Below are 18,020 nucleotides of genomic sequence, written 5' to 3'. Positions count from 1 at the left end.
AGGCTTGAAAATGAGTCCCACAAACATGAAGGTTGAATTTATGCCCAGCCCCACGAGGATTAAACCTGGGTACTGCCCCCCCATGCTTGAACTCAGGTCCCATCCCCTTGAGGCTTGATCATGGGTCCTGCCCTCCCATCCTCCACGCAGAAACAGTGTCCCAGCACTGTTAGGCTTGAATTTTGTCCCTGCCTTTGCCAGGATGGAACCTGAGAGGCTTGAACCAGAGTCCGTGCACTCTGTATTGTATATGCTTCAGCTGGTGCAACAACACTGGGCCCTCCTCAAGGGAGCTACTTTGCTCACCCCTAGTAACTATTTTTCTATGTAGCTCTTTTTGCCTTTAATAACAGAAACACAATATTCTTAAATAATGCACTCAGCAACTTAGCCATTGTGCTTTCTTTCCACCTCTATTCTTTTTAAAAATATATCTATATTTTTAAATTATATTTATTTATTGGCAGGCAGTAATTGACAGGGAATAGGGAGATAGAAGAGAGAGACCCCTGCAGCCCTGCTTCAACACTTGTGAATGTTTCCCCCTGCAGGTAGGGACCAGGGGCTCGAAAGTGGGTCTTTGCACACTGTAACATGTGAGCCCAGTCAGGTGTGTCACCACCTAGACCCTTTATTCTTTAGTTTAGTGGGAAAGATGGAGGGAGTGAGAAAGGCATAGTAGACAGATAGACAGAAAGGAGTTGCAATACTGCACTGCTCCACCTCCCGTAGAGTTTCCCCTGGCCACCCAGCTGCTCTTTAAGGCTCACCTCAACTGTCCTCTCCTGCAGGAAGAGGAAGCCCTTCCTCTTCTTGCCAGTCCAGGTCAGGTACCTGTCAGGCAGGGGAGCCACCTGAGACACCTCAAATGTCTGGAGGGCTCGTAGGTGGATACAGGCATTCCTCAAACCTTACTTCTTGTCTGTATGGTTGCTGGATATTTGAAGTGCTAGCTCGCTAGCTAGGCCATCTCTCTACCAATGTGAGGATGACTCCTTTTGGCCTCTGGCCACAGGTGTTTCCACTTCAAATTCCACAGGTGGGTGTGTTAGGCACACCTGAGACACACGAAAAGAGTGGAGGGCACTTAGGTGGATTCAGACATCCTTCAAAGTTTATTTCTTGACCTGTATGGTTACTGGATAATTGGAGTGCTAAGCTTGCTACCTAGGCCAACTCTCTACCAAGTAGAGGATGACTCCTTTTGGCCACTGGCCCCAGGTGTTTCTACTTCCAATTCCACTGATGGGTGTGTTAGGCCCAGGCCTTAGTCTAGCTGGCTTCTGGACACAGGGTTTACTGCTTATGCCAATAGAGTAGGGTAAAGTCAGTGGACTCTGGGCCCTGTGACTTGCCTCCGGGTCCCATGATGGGTTTGTTGGTCCCGTAAGGGATCCCCGCTTCCCACGAGTCTTGAACCCATGTGCCTTGAAGCTTGAATCCAGGTCCTATCCCCTGGAAGAATCTTGAACCCGGGTCACAACCCCTTGAGGCTTGAACCCAGGTTCTGCCACCATGAGGTTTGAACCTCGGTCAACCCCCTGGGATGTAGAAACCAGGGCCTGTTCCCTCAGTGCTTGAAGAAAGGTCCTGCCTGAGCTAGGCTTGAAGCAGGGATTGCCCCCTTGAAGCTTAAACGTGAGCCTTACCCCTCAAACCTTGAACTAGGGTCTCGCCCCCTCGAGGCTTTGAACCTGTGTGCTGACCCTGCTAGTCTTGTACCCGGGTTCTGCCCCCATGGGGCTTATACCTGGGCACTGCCCATATGAGGCTCTACCCAGGTACCACCCCCGAGGCTTGAAACTGACTCCTGCACCCGCCAGACTTGAACCCAAGCAGTGCACGCTCCATGCTTGAACAAGGATCCATACCCAGAAAGGCTTGAACCCAGGTAATGCCCCACAATCTGGATCCCGGGTCCCATACCCATGAAGCTTGAACCTGGGTTTTGTAAGGCTTTAACCTGGGTCCCAACCCAAGAGGCTTAAACCTGGACTCAGCCCACTGTTTGCTTGAACAAGGGTCCCGCCCCTGCAAGGCTTGAACACAAGTCAAGCACCAGCGAGTTTTGAACCTGGGTCCGCACATGGGAGGCTTGAACTCCTGTCCTGTCCCCTCAGGCATGAACCTGGGTCCTGCCACGTGAGGCTTGAATTAATGCCCTGCCCCATGAGGCTTTAACCTGGGTACTGCCCCCACCAGAGGCTTGAACTCAGGGCCTGCTCCCTTAAGGCTTGAATATAGGTTCTCCCCCCACCCCATCCCTCAGGCTTGAAACACTGTCCCAGCCCTGCTAGGCTTGAATCTGGGCCCTACCTCCTCTAGGATGGAACCCAGGAGGCTTGAACATGAGTCCTTGCACTCTGTAGTGTATATGCTTCACCTGGTACAGCAACACCGGGCCCTCCTCAAGAGAGCTACTTTGCTCATGTTAGAGGCAGTAACTCTAGAATAGTTATAAGTATAGTTGCTTTTTGAGTTTGAGTTTTAAGAATAGTTTAAATATAGTTGCTTTTTGCCCTCCTGCCCAGTGAGGTGGAAAATTCCTTGCCCTTTTCCCCTCAACAGAACCTAAAAGGCCATCAATTATTTTGACAGACCCTGCTGCGGACAGACCTCCTCATGACCTTTGCATAGGAACACTGTCACCAGGTAGTTTAAACAGATGGCCTGATGAATTACAGACAGATGGCTGGGTGGTCCCAAGAAAGAGCAAAGGAATGTGGTGACCCCACTTTGGCCGGGACCTATTGGTCTGGTTTGATTGAATTAGCCCATGCTTTGCTCTGAATAGATCAGGCTTTTGCTAAGTTTGAAATGAATGGATATAGGCTGAGAAGGTGATGTGTTCCCCTCCCTGAGTGTAGTCTGAATTCCTATAAATTGTATGGTTTGAGCTTTGTTCAGGGTTGAGCTTGGTAGACTAACACCAGTTACCATCTCGGCCTGGATTGCAATTCGTGAATAAACATCTTTTGCTTCCTTGTAGTTGATGGTGGTTTGATTTCGCTCTTTAACAGCTCACACCTAGTACCTTTTTTCTATGTAGTTCTTTTTGCCTTAATAACACAAACATAATTTTGCTAAAATAATGCACTCAGCAACTTAGCCATTGTGCTATTTTTCCAGCTCTATTCCTTTTTAAAAATTTATCTATATTTTTAAATTACATTTATTTATTGACAGGCAGTAATTGACAGGGAATAGGGAGATAGAAGAGAGAGACCCCTGAGGTGCTGCTTCACCACTCGAGAAGTGGGTCTTTGCACACTGTAACATGTGAGCCCAGTCAGGTGTGTCACCACCTGGCCCCTTTATTCTTTAGTTTAGAGGGAAACTGGAAGGAGTGAGAAAGGCATAGTAGACAGACAGAAAGGAGTTGCGACACTGCACTGCTCCACCTCCCGTAGAGTTTCCCCGGGCCTCCCAGCTGCTCTTTAAGGCTCACCTCAACTATGGTCTCCTGCAATAAGAGGAAGCCCTTCCTCTTCTTGCCAGTCCAGGTCAGGTACCTCTCAGGCAGGGAAGCCACCTGAGACACCCCAAATGTCTGGAGGACTCTTAGGTGGATGCAGGCATTCTTCAAACCTTACTACTTGACCTGTATGGTTGCTGGATATTTGAAGCGCTAGCTCACTTCTAGGCCAACTCTCTGCCAATGAGAGGATGACTCCTTTTGGCCTCTGGCCACAGGTGTTTCCACTACAAATTCCACAGGTGGCAGTGTTAGGCACAGGCCTTAGTCTAGCTGGCTTCTGGCTACAGCTTGTACTGCTAATGCAAATGGAGTGTGGTAAAGCCAGTCATCCCTGGGTTCCATGATTAACCTCAGTGTCCCCTGAGCGGTTTCTGGGTCCCGTGAGGGGCCCCCACTTCCCGCCAGACATCACCCTGGTAATCTTGAGGCTAGGACATGGGTGCCGTCTTTGCAACGCTTGAACATGGGTCCCGCACATTCAAGGCTTGATGAATGGTCCAGTCCTTGAGCCTTGACCCTGGGTCCCGCCCTCCGCAAGGCTTGAACTTGGGTCCCACACACTCAAGATTTGGTCAATGGTCCAGTCCTCACTAGCACAGAACCCAGGTCCTGTCCCCACTATGGTTGAATCCTGGTCCTGCCCCAGGAGGCTTGAACACAGGAGGCTTGAACCTGAGTCCTTGAACTCTGTAATGTATGTGCTTTACAGGTGCCACAACTCTAGGCCCCCCCCAAGCGCTACTTTGCACACGCATAGGCACTTTTTTCTATGCAGCTCACTCAGTCTTTAATAACAGAAACATAATTTTGCTAAGTTAATATACTCATCAACTCAGCCATTATGCTATCTCTCCAGCTCTATTCCTCTTTTAAAATGTATAAATATGTATATTTAAATTATATTTATTTTTTGGATAGAAGCAGGCAGAAATTTAGAGGCAATGGGGAAATAGAGGAGATAGACGCCTGCAGCCATTCTATACTACTTGTGAAGCTTTCCCCATGAAGGGGGGACCAGGGGCTAGAACCTGGGTCCCTGATCACTGTAACATGTGCGGCCAAGAAGGTGCACCACCACTTGGCTCCATTATTCTTTAGTTTTTTAGAGAAATATGGAGGGAGTGAGAAAGGGAGAGTAGACAGACAGACAGGAAGGAGATGCAACACTGCATCACTACACCTTCCCTCAAGTTCCCCCAGGCCACCCGGTTGCACTTTAAGGCTCAGCTCATCTCTCATCTCCTGCAGTGAGAGGAAGCCCTTCATGACTGCCTGTGATGGTCAGGTACCTCTCAGGTAGGGCAGCCACCTGAGACACCCCAAAAGATTGGAGGGCACTTAGGTGGATGCAGACTTCCTTCAAACTTCTTTTCTTGACCTGTATGGTTACTGGATAATTGGAGTGCTAAGCTTGCTACCTAGGCCACCTCTCTACCAATTAGAGGATGACTCCTTTGGCCACTGGCCACAGGTGTTTCTACTTCAAATTCCATTGATGGGTGTGTTAGGCCCAGGCCTTAGTCTAGCTGGCTTCTGGACACAGGGTTTACTGCTAATGCCAATAGAGTGGGGTAAAAGTGGACTCTGGGCCCCGTGACTTGCCTCCGGGTTCCATGATCGGTTCGTGGGTCCCTTGAGGGGTCCCCGCTTCCCGCGCGACTTTAACCCATGTCCCTTAAAGCTTGAATCCAGGTCCCACCCCCTCAAAGAAGCTTGAACCCGGGTCACAACCCCTTGAGGCTTGAACCCAGCCCCGCACCCATGAGGCTTGTACCTGGATAACCACCATGGGATGTTTGAACCTGGGCTTGCTCCCTCAATGCTTGAACAAAGGTCCTGCCCCAGCTAGGCTTGAAGCAGGGATTGCCCCCTTGAAGCTTAAAACCGAGCCTTGCCCCCTCAGTGCTTGAACAAGGGTCTCGCCCCCTCGAGGCTTGAACCTAGGTCCTGAACCTGCTAGTCTTAAACCCAGGTTCTGCCTCCATGGGGCTTGTACCCGGGCACTGCCCAAATGAGGCTTGAACCCAGGTCCTGCCCTCGAGGCTTGAACAAAGGCCCCGCCCCCATGAGGCTTGAAACTGGCTCCTGCACCCACCAGGCTTGAATCCAAGCTGCGTGCCCTTGATGTTTGAACAAGGATCCAGCCCCCGAAAGTCTTGAACCCAGGTAATGACTCCACAATCTGGATCTGGATCCTGGGTCGCGTCCCCATGAAGATTGAACCTGGGTTTTGTGAGGCTTTTAGCCTGAGTCCCACCCTAAGAGGCTTGAACCCAGACTCAGAACACTCTATGCTTGAACAAGGGTCCCACTCCAGCAGGGCTTGAACACAAGTCAAGCCCCGGCGAGTCTTGAACCCGGTTCCGCACCTGGGAGGCTTGAACTCCTGTCCCGTCCCCTCAGGCTTGAACCTGGATCCTGCCAACTTGAGGCTTGAATTAATGCCCTGCCCCAAGAGGCTTAAACCCTGGTACTGCCCCCCAAGCTTGAACTCAGGTCCCACTCCCTTGAGGTGAACATGGGTACCGCCCCCCCCCCCCCCATCGCCCAGGCATGAAACACTGTCCCAGCCCTGCTAGGCTAGAATCTGTGCCCTGCCTCTGCTAGGATGGAACCCAGGAGGCTTGAACCTGAGTCCTTGCACTCTGTAGTGTATATGTTTCACCTGGTACAGCAACACAGGGCCCTCCTCAAGGGAGCTATTTTGCTCACCCCTAGTAACTTTTTTTCTATGTAGTTCTTTTTGCCTTAATAACAAAAACATTATTTTGCTAAAATAATGCACTCAGCAACTTAGCCATTGTGCTATCTCTCCAGCTCTATTCCTTTTTAAAAATATATCTATATTTTAAATTATATTTATTTATTGGCAGGCAGTAATTGACAGGGAATAGGGAGATAGAAGAGAGAGACCCCTGCAGCCCTGCTTCAACACTCGTGAAACTTTCCCCCTGCAGGGGCTCGAAAGAGGGTCTTTGCACACTGTATCATGTGAGCCCAGTCAGGTATGTCACCACCTAGACCCTTTATTCTTTAGTGTAGAGGGAAACATGGAGGGAGTGAGAAAGGCATAGTAGACAGACAGACAGAAAATAGTTGCAACACTGCACTGCTGCACCTCCTGTCAAGTTACCCCGGGCCACCCAGCTGCTCTTTAAGGCTCACCTCAACTGTCCTCTCCTGCACGAAGAGGAAGCCCTTCCTCTTCTTGCCAGTCCAGGTCAGGTACCTCTCAGGCAGGGCAGCCACCTGAGACACCCCAAATGTCTGGAGGGCTCGTAGGTGGATGCAGGCATTCTTAAACCTTCCTTCTTGACCTGTATGGTTGCTGGATATTTGAAGCACTAGCTCGCTAGCTAGGCCAACTCTCTACCAATGAGAGGATGACTTCTTTACCAATGAGAGGCCACAGGTGTTTCCACTTCAAATTCCACATTGGTGGTGTTAGGCACAGGCCTTAGTCTAGCTGGCTTCTGGCCACACCTTGTACAGTTAACGCAAATGGAGTGTGGTAAAGCCAATTGTCCCTGGGTTCCCTGATTAACCTCTGTGTCCCCTGAGCAGTTTCTGGGTCCCGTGAGGGGCCCCTGCTTCCCATGAGGCTGCAACCTGGTCCCTTGAGGCTGGAATATGGGTGCCATTGCCACAAGGCTTGAAATTGGGTCCCGCACATTCAAGGCTTGATGAATGGTCCAGTCCTTGAGCCTGAGCCTGGGTCCCGCCCCCCGCAAGGCTTGAACTTGGGTTCCAAACACTCAAAGGGTTGATCAATGATCCAGTCCCAACTAGCACTGAACTCAGGTCTTGCCCCGCTATGGTTGAATCCAGGTCCTGCACCCAGGAGGCTGGAACACGGGAGGCTTGAACCTGAGTCCTTGCACTCTGTAATGTATGTGCTTCACCAGGTGCCACAACACGGGCCCCCCGCAAGTGAGCTACTTTACACACGCATAGGCACTTTTTTCTATGCAGTTCTTTTAGCCTTCAATAACACAAACATAATTTTGCTAAGTTAATATACTCAGCAACTCAGCCATTATGCTATCTCTCCAGTCCTATACCTCTTTTTAAATGTATAAATATGCTTATTTAAATTATACTTATTCATTGGATAGAAGCAGGCAGAAATTTAGAGGCAATGGGGAAATAGAGGAGATAGACACCTGCAGCCATGCTTCACCACTTGTGAAGCTTTCCCCCTGAATGTGTGGACCATGGAATAGAACCTGAGTCCCTGCTCACTGTAACATATGCACCTAAGCAGGTGTATCACCACTTGGCCCCATTATTCTTTAGTTTAGAGGGAAACATGCAGAGAGTGAGAAATGGGGAGTAGACAGACAGAGAGAAAGGGGGAGTAGACAGACAGAGAGAAAGGAGATGCACCACTGCACCACTACACCTTCCATCAAGATCCCCCAGTGGCACTCAGCTCTCATCTCCTGCAGGAAGAGGAAGCCCTCCATGACTGCCAGTGAAGGTCAGGTACCTCTCAGGTAGGGCAGCCACCTGAGACACCCCAAAAGATTGGAGGGCACTTAGGGGATGCTGACATCCTTCAAACTTTATTTCTTGACCTGTATGGTTACTTGATAATTGGAGTTCTAATCTTGCTATCTAGGTCAACTCTCTACCAATTAGAGGATGCCTCCTTATGGCCACTGGCCCCAGGTGTTTCTACTTTAAATTCCACTGATGGGGGTGTTAGGCCCAGGCCTTAGTCTAGCTGGCTTCTGGACAAAGGGTTTACTGCTAATGCCAATGGAGTGGGGAAAAGTCAGTGGACTCTGGGCCCTGTGACTTGCCTTCAGGTTCTATGATGGGTTCCTGGGACCTTTAAGGGGTCCTGTTTCCTGCGAGGCTTGAACCCATGTCCATTGAAGCTTGAATCCAGGTCCCTCCCCATCGAAGAAGCTTGAACTTTGGTCACAACCCCTTGAGGCTTGAACCCAGAACCGCCCCCTCGAGGCTTGAACCTGGGTCCTGACCCTGCTAGTCTTATACCCTGTTTCCCCAAGTGGCTTGTACCTGGTCACTGCCCATATGAGGCTTGAACCCCGGTCCCACCCCCCTGAGGCTTGAACCTGGCTCCTGCATCCACCAGGCGTAAACTGAAGCAATGAGACCTCAATGCTTGAACAGGGATCCAGCCTCTGAAATGCTTGAACACAGGTATTGCCCCACAATCTGGATCCCGGGTTCATTCGCCATGAAGCTTGAACCTGGGTTTTGTGAAGCTTTAACCTGGGTCCCACCCCAAAAGGCTTGAACGCAGACTAAGCCCACTCGATGCTTAAACAAGGGTGCTGCCCCTGCAAGGCAACCAGGTATGCAGTGTCTGTCAGGTTTGCCCCCCCAGTTTGGGGTGTCTGTCTGGGATTTCCCCAGGCACAGGGAATCTTTCAGGGATGCCCAGGCAAGGGGTGTCTGTCAGGGTTGTGCCTAGTTTCTGGATGTCTGCCAGGGTTGTCCCCAGTTGTAGGGTATCTATCTGGGTAGTCTCCATGTTCAGGGTGACTGTCATGTGTGCCCAGGTATGGGGTGTCTGTCAGGGTCACGCTGGGTTTCAGGCTGTCTGTGGGGGTTAAACCTATGTGTGGGGTGCCTGTCAGTATAGCACCGAGGTGTGGGATGTGTGACAGGGTCGTGCCCAGGTGCAAGGTGTTTGTCAAGGTATCTCCGAGGCACTTGGTGTAAGTCAGAGGCGCGCCCTGGTGCGGGATGTCTGTCAGTGGGAGTGCAGGAATGATGTCTCTGTCTGGGTCACTTCCAGGTGCTGGGTGTCAATAGGGTGACCCTCAGGTGTGGGGTGTCTGTCAGTGTAGTCCTCAGGTGTGGTGTGTCTTTCAGGGGTGCCCTCGTGCTGGGGTGTCTTTAGGGTCACAACCAGGTGTGGGGTGTCTGTCAAGGAAGTGTCCAGGTTTGGGGTGTCTTTCAAGGTAACCAGGAGGTGTGGGGTGTTTGTGAGGGGCAGGCATATGGTGTCTGTCAGGGTCATGTCCAGGTGTGGTGTACCTATCAGGGTTGCTTCCGCGTGCGTGGTGTCTGTCAGGTTAGCACCCAGATGCTGAGTTTCTGTCAGGCGTTCCTAGGTGTGGAGTGTCTTTTAGGGTCACCCACAAGTTTCAGGATTCTGTCATGGAATCCCACTTGTGTAGGGTGTCTTGGAGGGGCACCCAGAAACAGGGTATCTGCTGGTGTTGTGCCTAGGTGTGGGGTGTCTCTCAGTGTCCCCTCCAATTACAGGGTGTATATCAGGGGAGCACAGGTAGGAGATGTCTGTAAGGTAGCCCTGAGGTGCTGGATGTCTGTCAAGGTGGACCCCAGGTTTGCGGTGTCTGTCAGGGGTGCCTAGGTACGGGGTGTCTATCAGGGTATCCCCAAGATCAGGTTGCCTGTCAGGGGCGCCCAGGCACGGGTTGTCTCTCAGGTTTGTGCTCAGTTTGGGGTGTATGTCTGCATGTCCCATTAACAGGGTGTCTTTCAGGGATGCCAAGGCATGAGGTGTTTGGCAGGGTTGTGCCTAGGTACTGGGTGTCTGACAGGGTCGTGCCCAGGTACAGGATAGTCTCCAGGTTAAAGGTGAATATCATGTGTGCCCAGAAATGGGGTGTCTGTCAGAGTCACGCTGAGTGTGGTCTGTTTTTGGGGGTTGAACCTAGGTGAGCGGGGTGCTTGTCAGGGTAGCACTCAGGTGTGGGCTGTCTGTCAGGATCACGCCCAGGCAAAGGGTGTCTGTCAAGGTATCCCCGAGGCACGCATTGTAAGTCAGGGCTGCGCCCTGGTTTCAGAAGTCTATCGGGGGAGTAGAGGAGAGATGTGTCTGTGTGGTTTACTCCCAGGTGCTGGGTGTCTGTCAGAACTCTCAGGTGCAGGGTGTCTGTCATGTGCGCACAGTTGGGTTGTGTCTGTCAGGGTCAAGTTGAGGTGTGAGTTGTCTGTGCGGTTCGAACATAGGTACGCGGTGTTTGTCAGGGACTCCGGGCACAGGTTGTTGCTCTGATTTGCAACCAGGTGAGTGGTGTCTGTCAGGGTATTGTCTAGATTTGGGGTAACTCTCAAGGTATCCAGCAGGCACGTGGTGTTTGTGAGGGGCAGGCTTATTTAGTCTGTGAGGGTCACGTCCAGGTACCTATGAGGGTCATTTCCACTTGCGGGGTATCTGTCAGGTTAGCAACCAGATGTGGATTTTCTGTCTGCAGCTCCCAGTCCTGGAGTGTCTTTTAGGGTCGCCCACAGGTTTCAGGTTTCTGTCATGAACACCCACTTTCATATCGTGTCTTTGTTGGGCACCCAGGAACAGGGTGTCTGTTGGTGTTGCACCTAGGTGTGGGCTGTCTCTCAGTGTCCCCTCCAGGTACAGGGTGTCTATCAGGGGCGCATAGTTGCAGGGTGTATGTAGGGTATCCCTCAGGTGCCTGATGTCTGTCAAGGTGGCCCCCAGGTTTGCAGTGTCTGTCAGGGGTGCCCTGGTGCGGGGGGTCTGTCAGGGTATACCCCAGGCCAGGTTGCCTGTCGGGGGCGGCCAGGCGTGGGTTGTCTCTCAGGTTTGCACCCAGTTGCGAATGTCTGTCATGGTCACTCCCCCCCACGATCTTGGTGGCACGTAGGTGTTGATGTCTATAGGTCGCCTTCAGTTGTAGGTTGCCTGTGAGGGTTGAACAAGTTGGGGTTTCTGTCAGTGTTGAGCCCTGGTGCGTGGTATCTAAGTATCAGGGTTGCTTTCAATCACAGGGTGTCTGTCAGTGTAGCCCCCAGGTGAGAGTTGTCTGTTAGGTACGCTGAAGTGCTGGGCGTCAGGTTAGCCCCCACAAGCTTGGTGTATGTCTGGGCATTCCCCAGGCTTGGGTTGGTAATAAGTGGCACAGTTTTTCACTGTCCACACTGAGATTCTCCAAGCTCTGTAGTGACTTTTTTACAGACTATGGGAGAAACGACTGACTGAGCACAGTGCGGGTCACAAGGAAAGGTTTCTGGTAAATAGACTGGTACACCTGGGAACATCTCCCTGCTTCACCCTCGGTTCACCACCAGATTGGTTTGTGTGTTAGGGTATCCTGCATGTACTGGGTGTCTGTAAGGGTCACTCAGGTGCAGGGTGTCTGTAAGGGTCACTCAGGTGCAGGGTGTCTGTCAGGGACACCCCCGGGAGTGGGGTGTCTGTCAGTGTTGCGCCCTTTGTGGAGTGTTGTCAGGGTCACCCCCAGGCACTGACTGTCAGTGCATTCAGGCATGGGGTGTCTATCAGGGTCACCTCTAGGGGCGGGCTGTCTGTCACTGGCATGCAGGTGCGTGGTGTCTGTACAGTCTTCCCCAAGTGTGGGGTGTCTGTAGGGGCACCCAGGTGCGGGTTGTCTGTCAGGGTCTCATCCAGGTGCGCAGTATTCTCTCAGGGTGAGTAGAGGAGAGATGTGTCTGTGTGGTTTACTCCCAGGTGCTGGGTGTGTGTCAGAACTTTCAGGTGCTGAGTGTCTGTCATGTGCGCATAGGTGCATTGTGACTGTCAGAGTCATGTTGAGGTGCGAGTTGTCTGTGCGTTTCGAACACATGTGCGCGGTGTTTGTCAGGGGCTCTGGGCACAGGTTGTTGCTCAGATTTGCACCCAGGTGAGTGGTGTCTGTCATGGTATTGTCTAGATTTGGGGTGTTTGTCAAGGTATCCAGCAGGCACGTGGTGTTTGTGAGGGTCAGGCGTATGTAATCTGTGAGGGTCACGTCCAGGTGTGGGGTACCTATCAGGGTCACTTCCACTTGCGTGGTATCTGTCAGGTTAGCAACCAGATGCGGATTTTCTGTCTGGCGCTTCCAGGTGTGGAGTGTCTTTTAGGGTTGCCCACATGTTCCAGGTTTCTGTCATGGACACCCACTTGCGTATGGTATCTTTGAGGGGCACCCAGGAACAGGTGTTTATTGGTGTTGCACCTAGGTGTGGGCTGTCTCAGTGTCCCCTCCAGGTACAGGGTGTCTAACAGGTGCACATAGATGTAGGGTTTCTGTAGGGTAGCCCTCAGGTGCCTGATGTCTGTCAAGGTGGCCCCCAAGTTTGCAGTGTCTGTCAGGGTTGACTAGGTGCGGGGTGTCTGTCAGAGTATACCCGAGGCCGGGTTGCCTGTCAGGGATGCCCGGGCATGGGTTGTCTCTCAGGTTTGCACCCAGTTACGAATGTCTGTCATGGTCACTGCCCCCCACGATCTGGGTGACACCCAGGTGTTGATGTCTGTAGGTCGCCCTCAGTTGTGGGTTGCCTGTGATGGTTGAACAAGTTGGGGGTGTCTGTCAGCGTTGAGCCCTGCTGCATGGTATCTAAGTATCAGGGTTGATTTCAGTCACAGGGTGTCTGTCAGTGTAGCCCCCAGGCAAGGGTTGTCTCTTAGGTGCGCCAAAGTGCTGGGTGTCAGGTGCTGGGTGTCTGTCTGGGCATCCCCCAGGCAAGGGTTGGTAATGAGTGGCACAGTTATTCACTGTCCACACTGAGATTCTCCAAGCTCTGTAGTGACTTTTTTACAGTCTATGGGAGAAACAACTGACTGAGCACAGTGTTGGTCACAAGGAAAGGTTTCTTGTGAAATAGACTGGAACACCTGTGAACATCTCCCTGCTTCACCCTTGGTTCACCACCAGATTGGGGTGTGTGTTAGGGTATCCTCCATGTACTGGGTGTCTGTAAGGGTCATTCAGGTGCAGGGTGTCTGTCAGGGTCACCCCCGGGAGTGGGGTGTCTGTCAGTTTTGCGCCCTTTGTGGAGTGTTCTCAGGGTCACCGCCAGGCACTGACTGTCAGTTCAGTCAGGCACAGGGTGTCTATCAGGGTCAACTCTAGGGGCGGGCTGTCTGTCACTGGCATGCAGGTACGTGGTGTCTGTACAGTCACCCCCAGGTGCAGGGTGTCTGTAGGGGCACCCAGGTGCGGGTTGTCTGTCAGGGTCTCATCCAGGTGCGCGGTATCTGTCAGGGTTGGTTTCACGTGCGGGGTGTCTGTCATGGAAGACCCCAGGTGTGGTGTCTCTCAGGGGCTACCAGGTATGCAGTGTCTGTGATGTTCCCTCCCCCACTTTGGGGTGTCTGTCTGGGTGTCCCCTGGCAAAGAGTGTCTTTCAGGGATGCCCTGCACGTGGTGTCAGTCAGTGTTGTGCCTAGGTGCTGTGTGTCTGTCAGGGTCGTTCCCTGGTACAGGGTATCTATCAGAGTAGTCTTCAGGTTAAGGGTGACTGTGCATGTGTGCCCAGGTAAGGGGCGTCTGTCAGAATCTCGCTGAGTGTGGTCTGTTTTGGGGGGTTGAACCCAGGTGAGCAAGGTGCCTGTCAGGGTAGCACTGAGGTGTGGGCTGTCTGTCAGGGTCACGCCCAGGTGCAGGGTGTCTGTCAAGGTATCCCCGAGGCACGCGTTGTAAGTCAGGGCTACGCCCTGGTTTCAGAAGTCTATCAGGGGGAGTAGAGGAGAGATGTGTCTGTGTGGTTTACTCCCAGGTGCTGGGTGTTGTCAGAACTCTCAGGTGCAGGCTGTCTGTCTTGTGCGCACATTTGTGTTGTGTCTTTCAGGGTCATGTTGAGGTGCGAGTTTTCTGTGCGGTTCGAACACAGGTGCGCAGTGTTTGTCAGGGGCTCCAGGCACAGGTTGTTGCTCACATTTGCACCCAGGAGTGGGGTGTCTCTGATGGTATTGTCTAGATTTGGGCTGTCTGTCAAGGTATCCAGCAGGCACGTGGTGTTTGTGAGGGTCAGGCGTATGTAATCTGTGATGGTCACGTCCAGATGTGGGGTACCTATCAGGGTCACTTCTACTTGCGTGGTATCTGTCAGGTTAGCAACCAGATGCGGATTTTCTGTCTGGCGCTCCCAGGTGTGGAGTGTCTTTTAGGGTTGCCCACAGGTTCCAGGTTTCTGTCATGGACACCCACTTGCGTATGGTATCTTTGAGGGGCACCCAGGAACAGGGTGTCTATTGGTGTTGCACCTAGGTGTGGGCTGTCTCAGTGTCTCCTCCAGGTACAGGGTGTCTAACAAGTGCACATAGATGTGGAGTTTCTGTAGGGTAGCCCTCAGGTGCCTGATGTCTGTCAAGGTGGCCCCCAGGTTTGCAGTGTCTGTCAGGGCTGACTAAGTGCGGGGTGTCTGTCATGGTATACCTGAGGCCAGGTTGCCTGTCAGGGGTGCCCAGGTATGGGTTGTCTCTCAGGTTTGCACCCAGTTACGAATGTCTGTCATGGTCACTGCCCCCCACGATCTGGGTAACACCCAGGTGTTGATGTCTGTAGGTCGCCCTCAGTTGTGGGTTGCCTGTGAGGGTTGAAGAAGTTGGGGGTGTCTGTCAGCGTTGAGCCCTGCAGCGTGGTATCTAAGTATCAGTGTTACTTTCAGTCACAGGGTGTCTGTCAGTGTAGCCCCCAGGCGAGGGTTGTCTCTTAGGTGCGCCAAAGTGCTGGGTGTCAGGTTAGCCCCCACAAGCTTGGTGTATGTCTGGGCATCCCCCAGTCTCCGGGTGGCAATGAGTGGCACAGTTTTCCCCTGTCCACACTGAGATTCTCCAAGCTCTGTAGTGACTTTTTTACTGACTATGGGAGAAATGACTGACTGAGCACACTGCGGGTGACAAGGAAATGTTTCTGGTGAAATAGACTGGTACACCTGGGAACATCTCCCTGCTTCACCCCAATTGGGGTGTGTGTTTAGGTATCCTCCATGTACTGGGTGTCTGTAAGGGTCACTCAGGTGCAGGGTGTCTGTCAGGGTCACTCAGGTGCAGGGTGTCTGTCAGGGACACCCCCGGGAGTGGGGTGTCTGTCAGTGTTGCACCCTTTGTGGAGTGTTGTCAGGGTCACCCCCAGGCACTGACTGTCAGTGCATTCAGGCATGGGGTGTCTATCAGGGTCACCTCTAGAGGCGGGCTGTCTGTCACTGGCATGCAGGTGCGTGGTGTCTGTACAGTCACCCCCAAGTGTGGGGTGTCTGTAGGGGAACCCAGGTGTGGGTTGTCTGTCAGGGTCTCATCCAGTTGCGGGGTATCTGTCAGGGTTGGTTCCATGTGTGGGGTGTTTGTCATGATAGACCCCAGGTGTGGGGTGTCTGTCAGGGGCTACCAGGTATGCAGTGTCTGTCAGGTTCATCCCCTAATTTGGGGTGTCTGTCTGGGTGTCCCCTGGCACAGGGTGTCTTTCAGGGATGCCCTGCAAGGGCTGTCTGTCAGTGTTGTGCCTAAGTGCTGCGTGTCTGTCAGGGTCGTCCCTTGGTGCAGGGTATCTATCAGGGTAGTCTCCATGTTAAGGGTGACTGTCCATGTGTGCCCAGGTATGGGGTGTCTGTCAGAGTCACGCTGAGTGTGCTCTGTCTTGGGGGATGAACCCAGGTGAGCGGGATACTTGTCAGGGTAGCACTGACGTGTGGGCTGTCTGTCAGAGTCACGCCCTGGTGCAGGGTGTCTGTCAAGGTATCCCCGAGGCATGCGTTGTAAGTCAGTGCTGCGCCCTGGTTTCAGAAGTCTATCGGGGGAAGTAGAGGAGAGATGTGTCTGTGTGGTTTACTCCTAGGTGCTGTGTGTGTGTCAGAACTCTCAGGTGCTGGGTGTCTGTCATGTGCGCATAGGTGCGTTGTGACTGTCAGGGTCATGTTGAGGTGTGAGTAGTCTGTACGGTTCGAACACAGGTGCACAGTGTTTGTCAGGGGCTCTGGGCACAGGTTGTTGATCAGATTTGCACCCAGGTGAGGGGTGTCTGTCAGGGTATTGTCTAGATTTGGGGTGTCTGTCAAGGTATCCAGCAGGCATTGGGTGTTTGTGAGGGTCAGGCGTATTTAGTCTGTGAAGGTCACGTCCAGGTGTGGGGTACCTATCAGGGTCACTTCCACTTGCGGGGTATCTGTCAGGTTAGCAACCAGATGCGGATTTTCTGTCTGGTGCTCCCAGGCTGGAGTGTCTTTTGGGGTTGCCCACAAGTTTCAGGTTTCTGTCATGTACACCCACTTGCGTATGGTATCTTTGAGGGGCACCCAGGAACAGGGTGTCTGTTGGTGTTGCGCCTAGGTGTGGGCTGTCTCAGTGTCCCCTCCAGGTACAGGGTGTCTATCAAGGGCACTTAGATGTGGGGTGTCTGTAGGTTAGCCCTCAGGTGCCTGATGTCTGTCATGGTGGCCCCCAGGTTTGCAGTGTCTTTCAGGGGTGCCTTGATGCGGGGTGTCTGTCAGGGTATACCTGAGGCCAGGTTGCCTGTCATGGTTCGCAGGCATGGGTTGTCTCTCAGGTTTGCACCCAGTTGCGAATGTCTGTCATGGTCACTCCCCCCCAAGTTCTGCGAGACACCCAGGTGTTGATGTCTGTAGGTCGCCCTCAGTTGTGGGTTGCCTGTGATGGTTGAACAAGTTGGGGGTGTCTGTCAGCATTGAGCCCTACTGCGTGTTATCTAAGTATCAGGGTTGCTTTCAGACACAGAGTGTCTGTCAGTGTAGCCCCTAGGCAAGGGTTGTCTGTTAGGTGCGCCCAAAAGCTGGGTGTCAGGTTAGCCCCCACGAGCTTGGTGTCTGTCTGGGCATCCCCCAGGCTCGTGGTGGCAATGAGTGGCACAGTTTTTCCCTGTCCACACTGAGATTCTCCAAGCTCTGTAGTGACTTTTTTACAGACTATGGGAGAAACGACTGACTGAGCACACGGCGGGTCACAAGGAAATGTTTCTGGTGAAATAGACTGGTACACCTGGAAACATCTTTTGCTTCACCCTCGGTTCACCACCCCATTGGGTTGTGTGTTGGGAATCCTCCATGTACTGTGTGTCTGTAAGGGTCATTCAGGTGCAGGGTGTCTGTACGGGTCACTCAGGTGCAGGGTGTCTGTCAGGGTCACCCCCGGTAGTGGGGTGTCTGTCAGTGTTGTGCCCTTTGTGGAGTGTTGTTAGGGTCACCCCCAGGCACTGACTGTCAGTGCAGTCAGGTATGGGGTGTCTATCAGGGTCACCACTAGGGGCGGGCTGTCTGTCACTGGCATGCAGGTATGTGGTGTCTGTACAGTCACACCCAGGTGCGGGGTGTCTGTAGGGGCACCCAAGTGTGGGGTGTCTGTCAGGGTCTCATCCTGGTATGGGGTATCTGTCAGGGTTCGTTCCACGTGCGGGGTGTCTGTCAAAGAAGACCCCAGGTGTGGGGTGTCTCTCAGGGGCTACCAGGTATGCAGTGTCTGTCAGGTTCGCTCCTCCACTTTGGGTGTCTGTCTGGGTGTCCCCTGGCAAAGGGTGTTTTTCAGTGATGCCCTGCACGTGGTGTCTGTCAGTGTTGTGCCTAGGTGCTGGGTGTCTGTCAGGGTCGTCCCCAGGTGCACGGTATCATTCAGGGTAGTCTTCAGGTTAAGAGTGACTGTCCATGTGTGCCCAGGTAAGGGGTGTTGGTCAGAGTCACGCTGAGTGTGGTTTGTTTTTGGGTGTTGAACCCAGGTGAGCAGGGTGCCTGTCAGGGTAGCACTCAGGTGTGGGCTGTCTGTCAGGGTCACACCCAGGTGCAGGGTGTCTGTCAAGGTATCCCTGAGGCATGCGTTGTAAGTCAGGGCTGCGCCCTGGTTTCAGAAGTC

The sequence above is a fragment of the Erinaceus europaeus genome, chromosome 6 (genome assembly GCF_950295315.1).
Source record: "Erinaceus europaeus chromosome 6, mEriEur2.1, whole genome shotgun sequence".
NCBI lineage: Eukaryota > Metazoa > Chordata > Mammalia > Eulipotyphla > Erinaceidae > Erinaceus > Erinaceus europaeus.
The sequence above is the reverse complement of the archived record's forward strand: the minus strand, read 5'-3'. Positions refer to the sequence as shown.